Source organism: Rutidosis leptorrhynchoides, chromosome 3 (genome assembly GCF_046630445.1).
Source record: "Rutidosis leptorrhynchoides isolate AG116_Rl617_1_P2 chromosome 3, CSIRO_AGI_Rlap_v1, whole genome shotgun sequence".
In the NCBI taxonomy this organism is placed as follows: Eukaryota; Viridiplantae; Streptophyta; class Magnoliopsida; order Asterales; family Asteraceae; genus Rutidosis; species Rutidosis leptorrhynchoides.
This window is the reverse complement of record NC_092335.1, coordinates 490,990,733-491,012,690: the sequence shown is the minus strand read 5'-3', so window position 1 is coordinate 491,012,690 and position 21,958 is coordinate 490,990,733.

Below are 21,958 nucleotides of genomic sequence, written 5' to 3'. Positions count from 1 at the left end.
ATAATAGTTATCATGCGAGCATTGGAGCTGCACCATTCGAAGCATTGTATGGAAGGAAGTGTAGATCTCCTATCTGTTGGAATGAAGTAGGAGATCGACAATTAACTGGTCCCGAGATCATACATGAAACGACTGAGAAGATAGTGCAAATCAAGGAGAGATTGAAAACAGCCCGCAGTCGCCAAAAGAGCTACGCCGATGTCCGAAGGAAACCATTAGAGTTTCAGGTCGGGGACATGGTTATGCTAAAGGTGTCACCTTGGAAAGGTGTGATACGTTTTGGAAAAAGGGGTAAACTGAACCCAAGGTACGTAGGCCCGTTCAAGATCATCGAACGCATTGGACCGGTAGCTTATCGACTCGAGTTACCGCAACAACTCGCCGGAGTACATAATACCTTTCACGTCTCAAACCTGAAGAAGTGTCTTGCAAAGGAAGACCTCACCATTCCTCTTGAAGAAATCCATGTCGACGAGAAACTACAATTCGTCGAAGAACCAATCGAAATCATGGACCGTGAAGTTAAACAGCTCAAACAGAGCAATATACCGATTGTTAAGGTTCGTTGGAATGCTAGAAGAGGTCCCGAGTTTACTTGGGAACGAGAGGATCAGATGAAGCAAAAGTATCCACACTTGTTTCTCGATGACGCAAAATAGGTACAATTTTAAAATTTCGGGACGAAATTTATTTAACGGGGAGGTAATGTAACGACCCGCACTTTTTCGATCGTTCTATACTTATAAGATTAATATTTACATAAATTAAACCTTGCCAACATGATAAGCAATCCAAATTGTCGAGACTTATATTTCCGAAAAGAGTTTTACACAACGTTTGACCGTCTAGTTTGACCGATGATATCACGAACTATACAATATATGATAATTATACGTTTGTGTATATAAATGTATATATACATATTTAACATGATTAATAAATGTTTTAATATCTCATTTTGTATTAATAACAACAAGTTATATGTGTATTTTGAAACTACTAACTTAAGTTTTCAAAACGATAACTATACGTAACGTTATTTGACATAAATACTTAAGACATATAATGTTTATACATATATTGTATAAGTAATGTATTTAATCACTTTTAAAGACTTAAATACATAAAATCATATAAGTGTATTCACAAAAGATAACTATATTTGAATCCTCATTCCATTTTTCACAAAATTTCTATACGTATACCTAGAGTATTTGTACTCGTATCATACCTAGCTTCTATACGTATTTACTAATAGCAAATACACATCAAATCATCACCTAATCAGCTGCTATTGTTGCCCTCATCAAGAGGGAATACCTTTTGACATTTACCTACAATAATTATACAAGAATACAAGGTAAAATTTTGTTCTTGTCCCCCCCTTGGTCACGCCATCCACCACCATAAATACACCCTCATTCTTCAACTTCTACTACTTCATTTTGCTAAGTTAAGAACACCACTCCATAACTCTTAAACCCCTTAATCATCTCAGCTCACATCTATAGAAATCTAGCTCCAAAAACACTAGTTAAACACCATAAGAAAACCATACAAAAACACTTCAAGAAAACCCTCCAAGAACACCAACTTACTTCCAATCTTTCATCCACTTCTATCACCCTTTTGATTCTAGCTTCTTACTTCTCTTTTACAGCAACTTCATCCAAGGAACTTGAGGTAGAATCTATGTTCATAACCTTATTCGATTCATATATATATAGCTATCATATTTTGTGGTATACAAGTTTAACAACAAGAACATAGTTTGAATGTTTTCAAACTTGTTTGCAAACTAAATAGATCCTTCTAACTTAACTTTTAAAATACTTCAAGACATGTAATATAACTTATTTATATGTTAATTTAACAAGGTAAAACTTGGTTTTTCAAAGTATAAGTATTTTTGGAAAAATGGTCATTAAATGATTTTGTTGTAACAAAATGTTTAACTTCATATGTTTCACTAAACTTTCACCTATGCCGTATGATTTTGAATACAAACCAAGGTATTTACAGTTCATAGTCTTAAAGAAGAACTCGATCCAAGAAGATGGCAATTTGAATCAACGAAAACGGACTTGTAACGAAGAAACTATGACCGAAACAAAATTGGCTATCCTAGACATTTTCAACTTCGGGATTCATTGGAAAAATTTACATAAAATCACATACTTCTAAGATAACATGATATTTTATATATATGTACTCATAATTCAATTTCATATGGTTCAGGATCACCCGTAAGCAACACGAGAAGATTAATCATAAGATCCCATGTTTGTACGCAACACGTCATTTGACAACACCGGTACTTTATGTACGCAACACGTCATTTGACAACACCGGTACCATGGGTCAAGATTAATCTCGACCAATACATATACGTTGGGGTTTTATTTATTTCGTTGGGGGTTTTATTTATTGCGGGTATATTAAACATCTAAAAATGAACCATTAAAAATTGAATTACTAAAAACGAACTGCTAACTACGGACTAAGGAATTATTCAAAGTATTAAAAGTATAACAAGTATATATATGTGACGTTTGTTTAAAAAGAAAAGGTATTGATATATTATATATGGATAGGTTCGTGATATCAACCGGAAGACCGAGTCAAAATATATATATCATCAAGACAAGAGTGAGTATATAGTCCCACTTTTAAACTCTAAATATTTCGGGATGAGAATACATGTATTTTATGTTTTACGATATGGACACAAGTAACTGAAAAATATATTCTACGTTGAGTTGTACCACTGGCATACTTCCCTGTAGCTTGGTAACTAATATTTACAGCGGTATTGTAAACGCGAATCCTGTTGGTAGATCTATCGGGCCTGACAACCCCAACCGGACTGGACGACCAGTATTCAACGGTTGCACAGTACTTCGTTTTGTGACTACACTTGGTACGGTGTAGTAAGATTTTATATTAAAGGGAATATGCGACGTGATTAATTGTTAAGTATGGTTACCAAGTGCTCAACCACTTAGAATATTTTTATTAAACTGTTTATATACGAAATCTTGTGGTCTATATATATATTGCTGCCGGCACTAAACCTATATCTCACCAACTTTATGTTGACCTTTTTAAAACATGTTTATTCTCAGGTGATTTCTAAAGCTTCCGCTGCATCATGTTGGATCTAACCAGGATCTTGCGTACGCATGTTTGTGTCAAAAATAAAACTGCATATCCGAGATGTTGTATTGTAAAATATGCTAGAAACCGTGTTGTTGTCATCATTTGTAAAGTTTGTAAGTCGAAGATTATCGCTAAACGTTAATCTTCTTTTTATTGTCTTAAGCTTGTAACAAAAATAATGGTTATGGTTTGTAATGTATAATATATGCAGTTTTCTTTCAAAAATGTCTCATATAGAGGTCAATACCTCGCAATGAAATCATACGTTATCTAACGCGTTCTTATGGTTAAGGACGGGTTATGACAGATTACTCGAGCGCGAAGTTCGTTGACTTCTTCTATTACTCCGGGATGATTGTCGGTTCGAACGAGTGGATGAATAAGATCTTAAATGGTAGATAGAATATAATCGTGTAGAGCTACTCCAGAAATGAGGCTAAAAATGGTGTTTCGGATAGGTTCGCGGGTAAGTGTTTCAGGTTCTTCGCCACGAGGGAAATTTGGTTGGTGGAAAGGAATTGCCTTCTTCTCGTTTTCGTTGATTGATTCGACTACGAACTCATCAGATGAATTGGGGATGGTTGATTGGTTGATTCATTCTGGTGACGCTGCTTCTGGAGCTTAGGTGAACATCCATGTCGAAATAGCTATCGGGTTTTGAAGAACTTGCACTAATGACGAGTTCCATTTCGTACGATTGAGTAAAGGATTTTTCGATAGGAAATGATTTCCGGCTATCGGATAGTATTCTAATTACATAGAATATCTATATATATAGAACAAAAGATTTCATAGATTACGGAGGAATTTACGGAATATACCAGGCAAAGTTTACAGTAACAGATACGCTAGGATATGAATTTTGTCTATACACTATTCATGCAATCCAGGCAGTAAGATATGTCTAGATTAAGAATGATAAGCAAGTGATTCCCTAAGAATGATAAGCAGGTAATTTTTGACACAAAATGATAAGCAAAACTTTTGACATGCAGACACGGATGAAATCCAGACTCACTAATGCATCTAAACAACTATCAGTTAGACACACTAATGCAAGACTTGGTTCGCTAAGACCACCGCTCTGATACCAACTTTCATATAGTTGGGGACATCACACGTCTCACCCAGTGCCTTCCCAGCTAACCGCTTGGTGACCATTGAGTGTACCTTAGACACTGATTTTACGGCCATGAATCTCGGCAAAGCCAACCATATTCGGACCGCGAGGAGTAAGAGCCAATGCTTCATCACAGGTAACACTGTGAGAACCCCCTCTACTATTAAGCCGACAACACAGCTTAAACCAGCTCTGATACCAACTCTAATGACCCGTCCTAATCCATCTGGACGAATACATTACATTGGGTTACATCGCGAGGTACTTGACCTCTATATGATACATTTTACAAACATTGCATTCATTTTTAAAAGACATACTTTCATTTCATCGAAAGTTGACGGCATACATACCATTTCCTAATATATCCAACTATAATTGACTTAATAATAATCTTGATGAACTCAATGACTCGAATGCAACGTCTTTTGAAATATGTCATGAATGACTCCAAGTAATATCTCTAAAACGAGCAAATGCACAGCAGAAGATTTCTTTCATACCTGAGAATAGACATGCTTTAAAGTGTCAACCAAAAGGTTGGTAATTTCATAGGTTTATCGTAAACAATAAAATTCATCATTTTAATAGACCACAAGATTTAAATACAGTACACCTATCTCTTGTATAAAACCATATTTCATAATGCTTAGCAGAGTAGGTTCGTATCCTTTTCTCTCCCGTAGGTTGCCTCGCGATTTTTAATATCTTTCATAAACATAATCTCATATCAGGCATTTCACACGGCATAGAGATAAAAGTCATTCATACGAACTACAAACACCTGGTAATCGACCTTAACAAGATGCATATAGAATATCCCCCGCATACCGGCATTCCGCATGGTCATGTAAAAGCATACAAACAGGCCACTCTTTTAAATATGATGGTTGTGTACACCTCACAAACAGATCATATCTTATAAATCTGGCGGTTGTATACCTATTTTGAAGTACTAAAGCAGTTCAAATTCTCTGACTGGGGCTTGTTAGTGCCCATAGATCTATTTTTTGGATTCGCGTCAATTTGGAGCTCGGTTTCCAAATTCTCAGATTACCAGACTAAAAGGGGTGATATCCGGTGTACGTCATAATAACTCATTCGTAGAATGTTTTTAAGTACTTGTGTCTATTTCGTCAAACAATTGTAAAAGCATTTCATGCATTCGCAGTTCAAAAATATATTTCCAAAGCATTTAATAAAGCAGTTGTAAAAACATCGCATGTATTCTCAGTCCCAAAAATGTAAAGAGTAAAGGGAATCAAATAAACTCACTATACTGTATTTTGTAGTAAAAATACATATGGCGATATTGAACAGAAGTAGGGTTGGCCTCGGATTCACGAACTTATATCATTTATATATATTAACACATATACTTGTAATCGAACAACTAAATTTTAAGTTATATTATTTATTAATTTGAATATATTTATTTTTATATATTATATACTACAATGTATTAATGTTTTCATACATAATTATATTAATATCTTATAATATATATATTCATAGAAATGTCTATTTGTTATGATAATATAAAAATAATAATAATAAAAATGATAATACTTATAATAGTAAAAATAATGATACTACTAATAATGATAATAATAATAATAATTTTAATAAAAGTGCTAATTTTAATAAGAATGATAATTTTTATTAATATGATACTTTTAATAAATATGATAATTTAAATAAAAATACTTTTGTTAATAATGATAAAAAAAATGATAATTTTAATGATAATACTAATTGTAATACTAATACTAATAATAATAGTAATGATAATCCGCATACTCATTTTAATGATAATAATAATACTAATAATAAGTATAATATTTATATTGGTATAGTAATAATAATAATAATAATAATAATAATAATAATAATAATAATAATAATAATAATAATAATAATAATAATAATAATAATAATAATAATAATAATAATAATAATAATAATAATAATAATAAAAGATATGTTAATAGCTTAAAAGCTTTTCCAAAAATAAATGCATGACTCCTGGCTCGAACCCGAGACCTCTCGCTCACTCATAACACCCCTTAACCATGGCTCAAATTCTGTTTTTCCTGATTAATACCAAACTTTCATTTATTTAACCCGTTTATTTTCATTTAGGCCCAACACTTTAATCCAATTGAAGCCTAACAATTTTATCAAATCTCGGCCCAAGAATTAAATAAAGTTTCGGCCCAACAATTTACAATCACGGTCCAAGATGCAAAACTGTTGTAGTCTCTTAAAAAAAATACAGTAACTAATAAAAGATATGGGTGCGTGTACAATTGGTTTCGTCTGGCTCACAACAAAATAAAAAAAAATAGCATCGGCACATCACACTTGTACTGTTTTACTATAATTCGCAGCACTACACAACACTTTTCCCAATTGCATAAAGCTATACCTTAGATTTGAGATGTCTCGTTCATATCGATTATAAACGTTTCATATTAATTGATTTCTTTGCGAGGTTTTGACCTCTATATGAGACGTTTTTCAAAGACTGCATTCATTTTTAAAACAAACCATAACCTTTATTTTATTGACAAGGTTAAAAGGACACCACCAAGATTATCAAGAATTTGATAATCTAAAAATATCACACTTACACATTACCAATACATATTGGTTTACAATATTAATATGTTACAACAAAGTAAATCTCCAATGCAGTTTTAAACAATATTATACAAGCATGCTGACACCAAATCTTGTCCATATTTTAGCATGCAATAGCAGAAGCTCTTAATAATCACCTGAGAATAAACATGCTTTAAACGTCAACAAAAATGTTGGTGAGTTACAGGTTTAACCTATATATATCAAATCGTAATAATAGACCACAAGATTTCATCTTTCAATAACATACAATCTGTAAAAAAATCATTCATATGTTGAACACCTGGTAACCGACATTAACAAAATGCATATAGAATATCCCCAAAACAAAAATCCATCTGTATTAATAACTCGAAGTACTAAATCATACCATTTTCCAGTATGGGGGGAGTTAGTGCCCGTAGATCTACCTTTAGGATTCGTGTCAATTAGGGTGTCTGTTCCCTAATTCTTAGGCTACCAAGCTAAAAGGGTGATATTCGGTATTCATAATCCAACATAGAATGTAATTTCAAGTACTTGTGTCTATTTTGTAAAACCTTTATAAAACTGCATGTATTCTCATCTCAAAAATATTAGATTTAAAAGTGGGACTATAACTCACTTTCACAGATTTTTCCTTCGTCGGAATAAGACTTGGCCACTGGTCGATTCACGAACCTATAACAAATATGTACATATATATCAAAGTATGTTCAAAATATATTTACAACATTTTTATTACGTTTTAATGATTTGAGTTTTTTAAGTCAGCAGTCCTCGTTTGTAACCTACAACTAGTTGTCCACAGTTAGATGTACAGAAATAAAGCAATATATATTATCTCGAATCAATCCACGACCCATTGTCTACAAGTCTCAGACTCGATCACAACTCAAAGTATATATATTATTTTGGAATCAACCTCGACCCTGTATAGCTAACTCAAACATTACTGCATATAGAGTGTCTATGGTTGTTCCGAAATATATATATAGATGGGTCGATATGATATGTCAAAATATTATATTCGTGTCTATGGTATCCCAAGATTACATAATATATGCTAGAATACATGTATAATACAATATAAGTTAGTTAAGTTATGATTTGTATAGATTTGTTACAAATTTCACGTAGCTACAACAAGCAAAATTATCCAATCTTGTTTTACCCATAATTTCTTCGTTTTAAATCCGTTTTGAGTGATTCAAGTTGCTATGGTTTCATAATGAACTGAAATTTATGAAACTAAACAAAAAAAATTATAAGTTTATAGTCGGAAATACAGGTTACAAGTCAATATTGTAAGAGGTAGTCATTTCAGTCGAAAGAACGACGTCTTGATGACCATTTTGAAAAACATACTTCCACTTTGATTTTAACCATGATTTTTGGATATAGTTTCATGTTCATAAGAAAAATCATTTTCCCAGAAGAACAACTTTTAAATCAAAGTTTATCATAGTTTTTAATTAACTAACCCAAAACAGCCCGCGGTGTTACTACGACGGCGTATGTCAGGTTTTACGGTGTTCTTTGTGTTTCCAATTTTAAATCATTAAGTTAGCATATCATATATATATAGAATATGTGTTTAGTTGATTTTAAAAGTTAAGTTAGAAGGATTAACTTTATTTGCGAACAAGTTTAGAATTAACTAAACTATGTTCTAGTGATTACATGTTCAAATCTTCGAATAAGATTGTTTTATATATATGAATCGAATGATGTTATGAACATCATTACTAACTCAAGTTTAGTAGGTTAACCTACTGGAAGTGACAAAAATTGATCTAGCTTCAAAGGATTCTTGGATGGTTTGAAAGTTCTTGAAGTAGAATCATGACACGAAAACAAGTTCAAGTAAGATTATCACTCAAAATAAGATTGTTATAGTTATAGAAATTGAACCAAAGTTTGAATATGAAAATTACCTTGAATTAGAAATATATCTTACTGTAAATAAGAAAGATTTCTTGAGATTGGATGATCACTTGAAATGGATTAGAAAGCTTGGAAGTAGACTTGTAAACTTGAGAGTATTCTTGATTTTATGAAACTAGAACTTATAGAATTTATGAAGAACACTTAGAACTTGAAGATAGAACTTGAGAGAGATCAATTAGATGAAGAAAATTGAAGAATGAAAGTGTTTGTAGGTATTTTTGGTCGTTGGTATATGGATTAGATATAAAGGATGTGTAAGTTTGTTTTCATGTAAATAATTCATGAATGATTTATAATATTTTTTGTAATTTGGTGAGATATTTCATGCTAGTTGCCAAATGATGGTTCCCACATGTTTAATGACTCACATGGGCTACTAAGGAGCTGATCATTGAATTGTATATACCAATAGTATATACATCTAGAAGCTGTGTATTCTACGAGTACGAATACGGGTGCATACGAGTAGAATTGTTGATGAAAATGAAGGAGGATGTAATTGTAAGCATTTTAGTTAAGTAGAAGTACTTTGATATGTGTCTTGAAGTCTTTCAAAAGTGTACAAATACATCTTAATACACTACATGTATATACATTTTAACTGAGTCGTTAAGTCATCGTTAGTCGTTACATGTAAGTGTTGTTTTGAAACCTTTAAGTTAACGATCTCTTTTAATGTTGTAAACCCATTGTTTATTATATCTAATGAGATGTTAAATTATTACATTATCATGATATTATGATGTATGAATATATCTAAATATGATATATATACATTAAAATGTCGTTACAACGATAATCGTTACATATATGTCTCGTTTCAAAATCCTTAAGTTAGTAGTCTTGTTTTTACATACGTAGTTCATTGTTAACACACTTAATAAGATACTTACTTATCATAATCTCATGTTAACCATATATATATATATATATATATATATATATATATATATATATATATATATATATATATATATATATATATATATATATATATATATATATATATATATATCATCATGTAGTTTTTACAAGTTTTAAACGTTCGTGAATCGCCGGTCAACTTGGGTGGTCAATTGTCTACATGAAACTCATTTCAATTAATCAAGTCTTAACAAGTTTGATTGCTTAACATGTTGGAAACACTTAATCATGTAAATGTAAATTTCATTTAATATATATAAACATGGAAAAGTTCGGGTCACTACAGTACCTACCCGTTAAATAAATTTCGTCCCGAAATTTTAAGTTGTTGAAGGTGTTGACGAATCTTCTGGAAATAGGTGCGGGTATTTCTTCATCATCTGATCTTCACACTCCCAGGTGAATTCAGGTCCTCTACGAGCATTCCATCAAACCTTAACAATTGGTATCTTATTTTTCTTAAGTCTTTTAACCTCACGATCCATTATTTCGACGGGTTCTTCGATGAATTAAAGTTTTTCGTTGATTTGGATTTCATCTAACGGAATAGGGAGATCTTCTTTAGCAAAACATTTCTTCAAATTCAAGACGTGGAAAGTGTTATGTATAGCCGCAAGTTGTTGAGGTAACTCAAGTCGGTAAGTTACTGGTCCGACACGATCAATAATCTTGAATGGTCCAATATACCTTGGATTTAATTTCCCTCGCTTACCAAATCGAACAACGCCTTTCCAAGGTGCAACTTTAAGCATGACCATCTCTCCAATTTCAAATTCTATATCTTTTCTTTTAATGTCAGGGTAATTCTTTTGTCGACTTTGGGCAGTTTTCAACCGTTGTTGAATTTGGATGATCTTCTTGGCAGTTTCTTGTATTATCTCTGGACCCGTAATCTGTCTATCCCCCACTTCAATCCAACAAATCGGAGACCTGCACTTTCTACCATAAAGTGCTTCAAAAGACGCCATCTCAATGCTTGAATGGTAGCTGTTGTTGTAGGAAAATTCTGCTAACGGTAGGTGTCAATCCCAACTGTTTCCGAAATCAATAACACATGCTCGTAGCATGTCTTCAAGTGTTTGTATCGTCCTTTCGCTCTGCCCATCAGTTTGTAGACAATATGCAGTACTCATGTCTAGACGAGTTCCCAATACTTGCTGTAATGTCTGCCAAAACCTTGAAACAAATCCGCCATCCCTATCAGAGATAATAGAGACTGGTATTCCATGTATGGAGACAACTTCCTTCAAGTATAAACGTGTTAACTTTTCCATTTTATCATCTTCTCTCAATGGTAAAAAGTGTGCTGATTTGGTGAGATGATCGACTATTACCCAAATAGTATCATAACCACTTGCAGTCCTTGGCAATTTAGTAATGAAATCCATGGTAATATTTTCCCATTTCCATTCCGGGATTTCAAGTTGTTGAAGTAGGCCTGATGGTTTCTGATGTTCAGCTTTGACTTTAGAACAAGTCAAACATTCTCCTACGTATGTAGCAATATCGGCTTTCATACCTGGCCACCAAAAGTGTTTCTTTAGATCTTTATACATCTTCCCCGCTCTGGGATGTATTGAATATCTCGTTTTATGTGCTTCCCCAAGTACCATTTCTCTCACATTCCCAAACTTTGGTACCCAAATTCTGTCATCCCTATACCGGGTTCCGTCTTCCTGAATATTAAGATGTTTCTCTGATCCTTTGGGTATTTCATTCTTTAAATTTCCTTCTTTTACAACTCCCTGTTGCGCCTCCTTTATTTGAGTAGTAAGGTTAGTATGAATAATTATATTCATAGCTTTTACCCGTATAGGTTCTCTGTTCTTTCTATTCAAAGCGTCGGCTACCACATTCGCCTTCCCCGGGTGGTAACGAATCTCAAAGTCATTATCATTCACCAATTCAATCCACCTACGCTGCCTCATGTTCAGTTGTTTCTGATTAAATATGTGTTGAAGACTTTTGTGGTCGGTATATATAATACTTTTAACCCCATATAAGTAGTGCCTCCAAGTCTTTAATGCAAAAACAACCGCACCTAATTCCAAATCATGTGTCGTGTAATTCTGCTCGTGAATCTTCAATTGTCTAGACGCATAAGCAATTACCTTTGTTCGTTGCATTAATACACAACCGAGACCTTGCTTTGAGGCGTCACAATATATCAAAAAATCATCATTCCCTTCAGGTAATGACAATATAGGTGTCGTAGTTAACTTTTTCTTCAACAATTGAAACGCTTTTTCCTGTTCATCCTTCCATTCAAATTTCTTCCCTTTATGCGTTAATGCAGTCAAGGGTTTTGCTATTTTTAAAAAATCTTGGATGAATCTCCTGTAATAACCAGCCAGCCCTAAAAATTGGGGTATGTGTTTCGGAGTTTTCGGGGTTTCCCACTTTTCAAAGGTTTCAATCTTTGCCGGATCCACCTGAATACCTTCTTTGTTCACTATGTGACCGAGGAATTGAACTTATTCCAACCAAAATGCACACTTTGAAAACTTAGCATACAGTTTTTCTTTCCTCAACAATTCTAACACTTTTCTTAAATGTTCTTCGTGCTCTTGATCATTCTTTGAGTAGATAAGTATGTCATCGATAAAAACTATGACAAACTTATCGAGATAAGGCCCACACACACGGTTCATGAGGTCCATGAACACAGCTGGTGCGTTTGTCAATCTAAACGGCATAACCATAAACTCGTAATGACCGTAACGCGTCCTAAAAGTAGTCTTCGGAATATCATCCTCCTTCACCCACATTTGATGATATCCAGAACGTAAATCGATCTTCGAATAAACCGACGAGCCTTGTAGTTGATCAAATAAGTCGTCGATTCTTGGTAATGGGTAACGGTTCTTGATGGTAAGTTTGTTCAACTCTCGGTAGTCGATACACAACCTGAATGTACCATCTTTCTTCGTGACAAACAGAACAGGAGCTCCCCATGGTGATGTACTTGGTCGAATGAAGCCACGCTCCAAAAGTTCCTGTAACTGACTTTGTAATTCTTTCATTTCGCTGGAGTATCTATGGAGCACGAGCTATTGGTGCAGCTCCTGATACAAGGTCTATTTGAAATTCAATGGATCGATGTGGAGGTAATCCCGGTAATTCTTTCGGAAATACATCGAAAAATTCTTTTGCGACGGGAACATCACTGATGTTCTTTTCTTCAGGTTTAACTTCCTCGATGTGTGCTAGAATGACGTAACAACCTTTTCTTATTAGTTTTTGCGCCTTTAAACTACTAATAAGATTTAACTTCACATTGTTCTTTTCTCCGTACACCATTAACGGTTTTCCTTTTTCGCACATAATACGAATCGCATTTTTGTAACAAACGACCTCTGCTCTCACCATTTTCAACCAATACATGCCAATTATTACATCAAAACTCCCTAACTCGACTGGTATTAAATCAATCTTAAACGTTTCATCACCCAGTTTAATTTCTCTATCCCGACATATATTATCTGCTGAAATTAATTTACCGTTTGCTAATTCGAGTAAAAATTTATTATCCAAAGGCGTCAATGGGCAACTTAATTTAGCACAAAAATCTCTACTCATATAGCTTCTATCCGCACCCGAATCAAATAAAACATAAGCAGAATTATCGTCAATAATAAACGTACCCGTAACAAGCTCCGGGTCTTCCTGCGCTTCTGCTGAATTAATGTTGAAGACTCTTCCACGGCTTTGCCCATTTGTATTTCCATGGTTTGGGCATTTACTCTTGACGTGACCCGGTTTTCCACATCCATAATAAATAAAGGCGACATTACTTGTCCTGACATTACTGGTTGCATTATTTTTGTTAATCACCGGTTCGTAGAATTCACACTTCGTCGCGCTATGACCACCTCTATTACACTTAGTACACGTTATCATGCAGAACCCAGTCGGATGGTATCCTTCACTCCTCTGACATGGTTTTTGCCTTTTGTTATTATTATTGGGATGGTTGTTGCTGTGGTTGTTGTTTTTGTTGGGACGTTTATTGTAGTTATTGTTAGGATTGCGGTTATTGTTGCGATTGTTGTTGCGGTTGTTGGGATAGTTGTTGCGATTGTGGTTGTAATTATTGTTGTTGTTGTATTGGTGACCCTTGTCACTGGTTTCTTACCACTTTCTCTTGACTTGTTTCATGTTGGCCTCTTCTGCCGCCTGCTCCTTAATCCTTCCCTCAATCTGGTTTACTAGTTTGTGAGCCTATGGCTTGCCTTTTGTATGGAGGCGGGCTCATGTGAACTCACATCTTCTTGAATCCTTTCTGGCAACCCTTTAACAAATGCGTCGATCTTCTCTTCTTCATCTTCGAACACTCTTGGACATAATAGGCACAACTCTGTGAATCGTCGTTCATACGTGGTAATGTCGAATCCTTGCGTTCGTAATCCTCTAAGCTCTACCTTGAGCTTATTGACCTCATTTCTGGGACGATACTGCTCGTTCATTAAGTGCTTGAATGCTGACCACGGTAACGCGTAGGCAGTATCTTGTCCCACCTGTTCGAGATAGGTATTCCACCATGTTAACGCAGTGCCTGTGAAGGTATGCGTAGCGTACTTTACTTTATCTTCTTCAGTGCACTTACTTATGGCAAACACCAATTCGACCTTCTCGGTCCACCGTTTTAATCCAATTGGACCCTCGGTTCCATCGAATTCCAGAGGTTTGCAGGCAGTGAATTCTTTGTAGGAGCACCTACACGATTTCGTGTGGAATTAGTTCCACTGCTAGATCCAGAGTTATTGTTATTTTGCATCGCAGCCTGTACTGTGGCTATGTTTGCTGCAAGGAAAACACGGAAGTCTTCCTCGCTCATGTTCAAGTTCTGACGAGTAGTCGGTGCCATTTCCTTCAAAAATAGCCAAAAGAATTAAGTTAATCATATAGAATATTAAGAGTAGTCAATAGTATTTCGTAGCATAATATGAACTTATTTATAAAAGCTTTTTCTTCATATTAGCGTTTTATAATTTTTCATTCGGGTAGTACCTACCCGTTAAGTTCATACTTAATAGCCAATATACAATTCAACTACTACAATTCTATATGAAAAACTGTTTATAATAATATTTCATGTTCAAACTGTTATACAATATTTTATAAACTTACAATATCACTATTTTACATATAGCATAAAATATAGCACACAATATTTGATACAAGATAATTCTAGCTAGTACGCAAGTCGTTCAGCAAAGGCAATAAAGACACGTAATTCATAAGTCCTGAAACAGGTCATACATTTTGTTTTTACTAAGACTATTTCCCATCCTTGGTCTTGTAGAAAATAACCGTTATGACCGTCGGCTAGGCAGCATGTTGTAATGTCGTCAAAAGGATGAGGGTTTCGTAATGCCCAACAGCCCCGTAATAATCTAAAAATCTCATTTCTCACCCCAACTACTGAATCCGTCACTTGTAGGAATGTTTTATTTAGTAGTTGCAATCCTATGTTCTTTTTCTCAATTTGGTGAAAAGCGAACTGTGACGACCCGGAAATTTTCTACCAAATTTAAACTTAATCTTTATATGGTTTTGATACGATAAGCAAAGTCTGTAATATTGAAGTCTCAAAAACTTTGAACTGTGTTGATATATTCAATTACCCTTCGACTGTTCCAACGATTCACGAACAATTATTTGTAAATAAATATGTAAACACATATGTAGATATAAAAATAAATATAAGTATATATATAATATTTTGAATTAGTATACTCTAATTAATTGAAACTTAAAATGTAAAAATAACAAATAGAATAATTAAATTACTCTGAATATATATAAATATATATGTTACTATAAAACATATATAAATAAATAAATATCGACTATTTAGTGAAAGTCATCACATAAAATAATATTACATAAATCATTGATGATATTATATTAAATTACAAGTTTGAATATAATTAATATATTAATATTATTATCATTATAATTTTATCATTATTATTAGTTAAATTTATTAAAATTGCATTATTGTTAATATTAACATTATTTATTATCTATTAGTACTAGATTTTCTACTAATAATTTTATTATTACATTATTAATAATATTAACACATTTATACTTGAAATTACCAGATTATGCATTATATTCATATACACATATTTATACATACAGTTTCATATAAATACACACACACACACACATATATATATATATATATATATATATATATATATATATATATATATATATATATATATATACAAAATACAACCGTATATATCTATATAAATACATAAACAGGTATATGGATGTATAAACAACTGATATAAATAAATTTAAATACAAGAAATTTAGTATTCTGTTTTCCATCGATTTCAATCTATAGTTGATGTGTTTTACATTTCAAAGATTTTTCAGGAATCAAATCTCAATTTCAAGATACAACCAAACATCAGATTCACTTTATTTTTTTTTTAATAATATTTCTGTCCTTGAGATGAACTGTCAACCATATTGAGCTAAAGTTAAACGAACTACTCCATGATATTGAAAAAGCCACTCAACTCTTTCCACCTCTGCAATTCATTCTGTTTCTTTTTGTTGTTGAAGCACCACACCACACTTGTTGTTTTCTTCAACCTTTGCTTGATATCTGCTACAACTTAAACGCCACATAAACCTCACAATCTGCTACTGCTGTTTGATTTACAACAAGAACCACTCAAATATTCGAGATAGTATTATTATCAAATGGTTTGTGTTACTACGTAAACTGCATGTGTAAATCATATGTGTTATCTTCAATCACTCCTTTCTTTGATAGACATCACAACCCACTTCAAATCATGACTATCACCACCTTATCCCAACCCTTGGCCACCCTTAAAACTCTCACCTTGAGACCCTACGGCAACCATTGATCAACCCATAGTTCAACCACGGTGACCACCATCATGAATCACTTCAACCAAAACCACCATCACCCTCACACCATCGTGAACAACTAAAACAACAACTTTAATCATAGACACCCACATCAACTATCGTGTTTTGCAGCTACCTTTTCTCATGTTTTTTATTTTAAAAGATAAAGCTGCAACTTGCTATCCTGCTTCTGTTTTGCTACCACTGCAGCTGTACTATTGTTTTCTGTTTTAAAGAAACACCTAAACCTACCTTCTGTTGTTAATCGAAACAATCACCATCAAACCACAACAATAAACATATATATATTTTTGTTGTTGTTTTGTGCACTGCTGTCCACTATAAACTATCACGACAATCACCAATACAGCCACCATCTAGCCATCACCATTCAACATTAATAAGTTTCTGTTTTCTGGATAACCGAAGCCAAACACCACTCCAACACCATTACCATTTACTGCTACTACCGCTGCTCCTGTTACTTATTTCTATTCGACAAGTAACAACCTAACCAAAGCTTCTTCTGTTGCAACCGAATCCACAACCATTAGATTCACTACCTGTAAACTATCTTCACCATAACCAAAACACCAAGAACATCATAAATTACTATTATTGTTCGAATAAATAGGTATACTGAAAATCTAGAAGGATTGTTGAAATTAAGGGAAAATCATTGAATTGATCACTTACTAGAATCAATTGATTGACCGATTACTTGACCGATGAAGGATGACGATTAGCGAGGATGATGAATATTGATGATGATTTAGAATGATGATGATGAAGAATCGATGCAGTACCTACAATCACACACTAGGATGATTGTTGATTTCTTTCTCGAATTCGAACAAACACCAATTGTAAAAGAATGCTACTCCTCTATTCGAAGTGTTATGGCTGCTATCTCCCTTACCTGATCGATGGAGTTATGAACCAGACGACCTAAATCGTTGATTTGGGATCTGTTTTAATTAACTATTTATTTATTTGGGCCGAAATACATCATCACACTAACTCATAAATTAAACTTGGGCCATGTTTTCCATCGGGCTACGCTTTGGGTTTCATTGGGCTGTGATCCTGTTGGACTTGAAAAACGAAAATACGAGTTAAATGATATAAGTCGTGAATTAAAATAGAAATTGTCAAATAGTTCAATGGTTAGTAGCGTGCTTGATAAGCGAGAGGTCCTAGGTTCGAACCCGGTCTGTGGCATTTTTTTTGAAAACCTCATTATTTAAGGTAGCACTTTATAATTTTTAATATTTCAGTACTATTATTAATTATTGTTGTTATATGATTAATATTAATATCATTAATAAGTATATTATTATTAAGTATTAACATTAAGTATTATAAGTATCATTATTATTATCATTAATATCACAATTATTATTGAAATAAGTATTATTAGTATTAATATTATTATTATTATTATCATTATTTGAAAAATTATTATTTTTATAGTTATTAGAGTTATTATTATTATTACTATTATTATTATTATCCTTTTATTATTAAGAATATTAAAAATTATTCTTTTGATTATTTGTTATCATTTTTATTATTATTATTATTATTATTATTATTATTATTATTATTATTATTATTATTATTATTATTATTATTATTATTATTATTATTATTATTATTATTATTATTAGAAAAATTATCATTTTTAATCAAAACTATTATTATTACTATCATTTTTATTAATACTAGTATCAAAATTATTTTATCAAATAACTATTAGATATATATAACCATATTTACTACATATAACATAATTTTATTAATACTTTTATAATAAATAATAATGAAAATAACTAATTTAGGTTATTAATAAAACACCTAATTAAAATACCAATTAAATCACTAATAATATATATAATTGTTCGATTACAAGTATATGTATTGATATATATATATATAAATGATATAGGATCTTGAATCCGAGACCAACCCTATACTTATTCAATGGCGTCATATGTATTTTTACTACAAAATACATTCGGTGAGTTTCATTTGCTCCCTTTTTAATTGCTTTTACAATATATATTTTTGGGCTGAGAATACATGTGCTGCTTTTATAAATGTTTACAAAATAGACACAAGTACTTAAAAATATATTCTACGTTGAGTTGTACCACTGGCATATTTTCCCTGTAGCTTGGTAACTACTATTTACATGGGTATTGTAAACGCGAATCCTGTTGATAGATCTATCGGGCCTGACAACCCCAACCGGACTAGACGACCAGTATTCAACGGTTGCACAGTACTTCGTTTTGGTGACTACACTTGGTACGGTGTAGTGAGATTTCATAATAAAGGGAATATGCGACGTTGATTAAATGTTAAGTATGGTTACCAAGTGCTCAACCACTTAGAATGCTTTACATACACTTGCGAGTGTATTATGTTTATGATTATGAAATCTTGTGGTCTATTAAGATACTGAAATGATTGTTATGATAAACTTATGAACTCACCAACCTTTTGGTTGACACTTTTAAGCATGTTTATTCTCGGGTACGAATTAAGTCTTCTGCTGTGCATTTGCTCAATTTAAGGACATTACTTGGAGTCGATCATCGCAATGGGACCAAATGTTGATGACTTCGTCCAGGAGGATTAGGACGGGGTCATTACAGGTGGTATCAGAGCTGTGGTCTTAGCGAAACGGGTCTTGCATTAATGTGTCTAACTGATAGTCGTTTAGATGCATTAGTGAGCCTGGACTTCGACCGTGTCTGCATGTCAAAAGTTTTGCTTATCATTTTTGTCGGAAATTGCCTGCTTATCATTATTAGTATAGACACATCTTACTACATTGACTGCATGATTAGTGTATAGAAAAAACTCATATCTTAGCGTATCTGCTAAATCATATCTTAGCGTATCTATTACGATAGACTTCGTCTGATACCTTCTGTAAATTTCTCCGTAACTTAGGGGAATCTGGTACTATATATATCTATGCATATAATGCATTGAGAATACCATCCAACTATCAATTGCTGTCACTAAACTCTTCATACCAAAAATCTTTTCTGAGATCGCATTAGATGGCCTCTACGAATCGACCAAGTTCCTCTGACTCCGAAGACAGCGTGACAGGAGCACACCAACAAATCAACTACCGTGATTACTGGAGAAAATGGGGGTGGGTTCGCGACATACTCACCCTATGGAGAAGGGAAGAAGGTACTCCATATCATGAACCAAATCTACCACCTAACCTTGGAGTACTTGACCCGCTAACCAGCGAACCCGTTCGCAACACTGTTTATACACTTTTTGCAAGAATTTTTCGTCTTGAGACTACCATTAACGGAACTAGAGAAGATATCCGACCTTTACCTCACACTGATAACCAACCAGGGTTAGTAGAAGAAGTTAGAGAACTCCGAGCTCGAGTATTAACTTTAGAGAGCACGATACACAATTTGCAAGCACCAGCAGTATCACCAACACCAGTAATATCACCAGCTTCAGCACCAACGGTACCAGTACCACCAATAACCCAAGTTTCAACAATCCATGCCTCACCATCTCATTCTGTACCTCGAGTATAATCATCGTTCTACGAATCGTTCTACATCAATTACCTTCGTACGACATGACGATTATGTAATCTTTAATGTTTAGAGATTATATATTCTCGTTCTAAAGGTAAATTAAATGAGATTAATATCATATCAACTAATTAAATCTATATTACATCTGAAGAAAATATATATGTAAGTATATTTTCATAAAGATTGTAATTAAAAATTCTTTCGTACAAACTGTTAATGGTGAAAATATTTTAACGGGTAGGTAATACCCGAGGAATATTTAGATTTCACATTAATAAGTTACACTGTACATCCTTCGAATCTGATTCAACGATTATTTACTATTATGTTTACCTCCACAGATGTACGTATCCGTTCACCAAAGAACCACTATTTTCATTCAAATTCAATTTCATATTTGTATTTTGACCTATCAAAATCCAACAAGTGGCATAATGAAGAAAACATCGGACAAAGTAAAATTTGTTAGAAATAAATGAACTAACTAATTGAAATATTGTTAAGAATCCACGCTAACTGTTCCTAGCTAACTGGTTACATTTTATTTATCGCAAATTAATTATCTCAATTTACATTCTCGCAATTTTATTTATCGTCATTTAATTTCTGTATTTATTTTACGCACTTTAAATAACGGGACACGTATACAAGGTTTCGACATATCATATTGACCCATCCATATATTTATCTTGGAACAACCATAGACACTCTATATGCAAATGACGGAGTTAGCTATACAGGGTTGAGGTTGATTCCAAAATATATATATAGTTTGAGTTGTGATCAATACTGAGACCGGTACACGGGTCACGATACGTATTAATTAATTTGAATATTATAAACTATATATGAATTATTGAGTTAGTAACTGTGAACTATAAATATTGGACTATTGGACCATTGTACCATAACTTTGGACAATTAAAATGAATTAAAATATTGATTATAACATATGAAACTAAACAATTCTTCAAGTTTGCCACTTGATTTCATCTTAAACCTCATTTGTATTTTAACGATTACAATCTTCGTTCAAACCCTTCGAAATTCTTGAAACACCTCAGATTGATAACCAATGATTCAGTCATGATAACTTTGAATGCTGATGAAGCAGCAAAACTATAGATGGTCTTAATGACCAAAAGTTGATGATAAAGAATGGAATGCTCGATAGAAAGATTTGGTACTGAAAAACGGATTGAGCACACCATGAAGGAGATCAAGGATAAATACAAGGACTAAACCCTATATTCAAAGAATCCAGGTAATTCTGGATCCGATGAAATCTTTAGAGAATATCTTGCTCCGTACCCACGTTAAAATCTTGCGGAAAATTTTTCCTTATCAACTTTCGAACATAGAAATTCCAAAATATCATCATAAATATCTTCGATATTTCTGAGGATATTTTCATAAATATTCTTGTCCGAAATTATCTATCTCTTTGCGCTTTCTGTATTCCATTATATTGGAAACTTCTGTAAAATCTAAGAATAAATTATGAATGAATTGTGGAGAAATGTTGGAAATTGAAGCATGAGTTAGTATAATATAATGGCGCTTGGCCAACGTGATTATATTACAGTAAGTCATGCTGAGTTTCTAATGAAACATGACGATTCACAGATCATACCATCATCATGTGCCATGTTACACGACTCTTTCATTCTACTTAAGCTCTAAACATATCAAG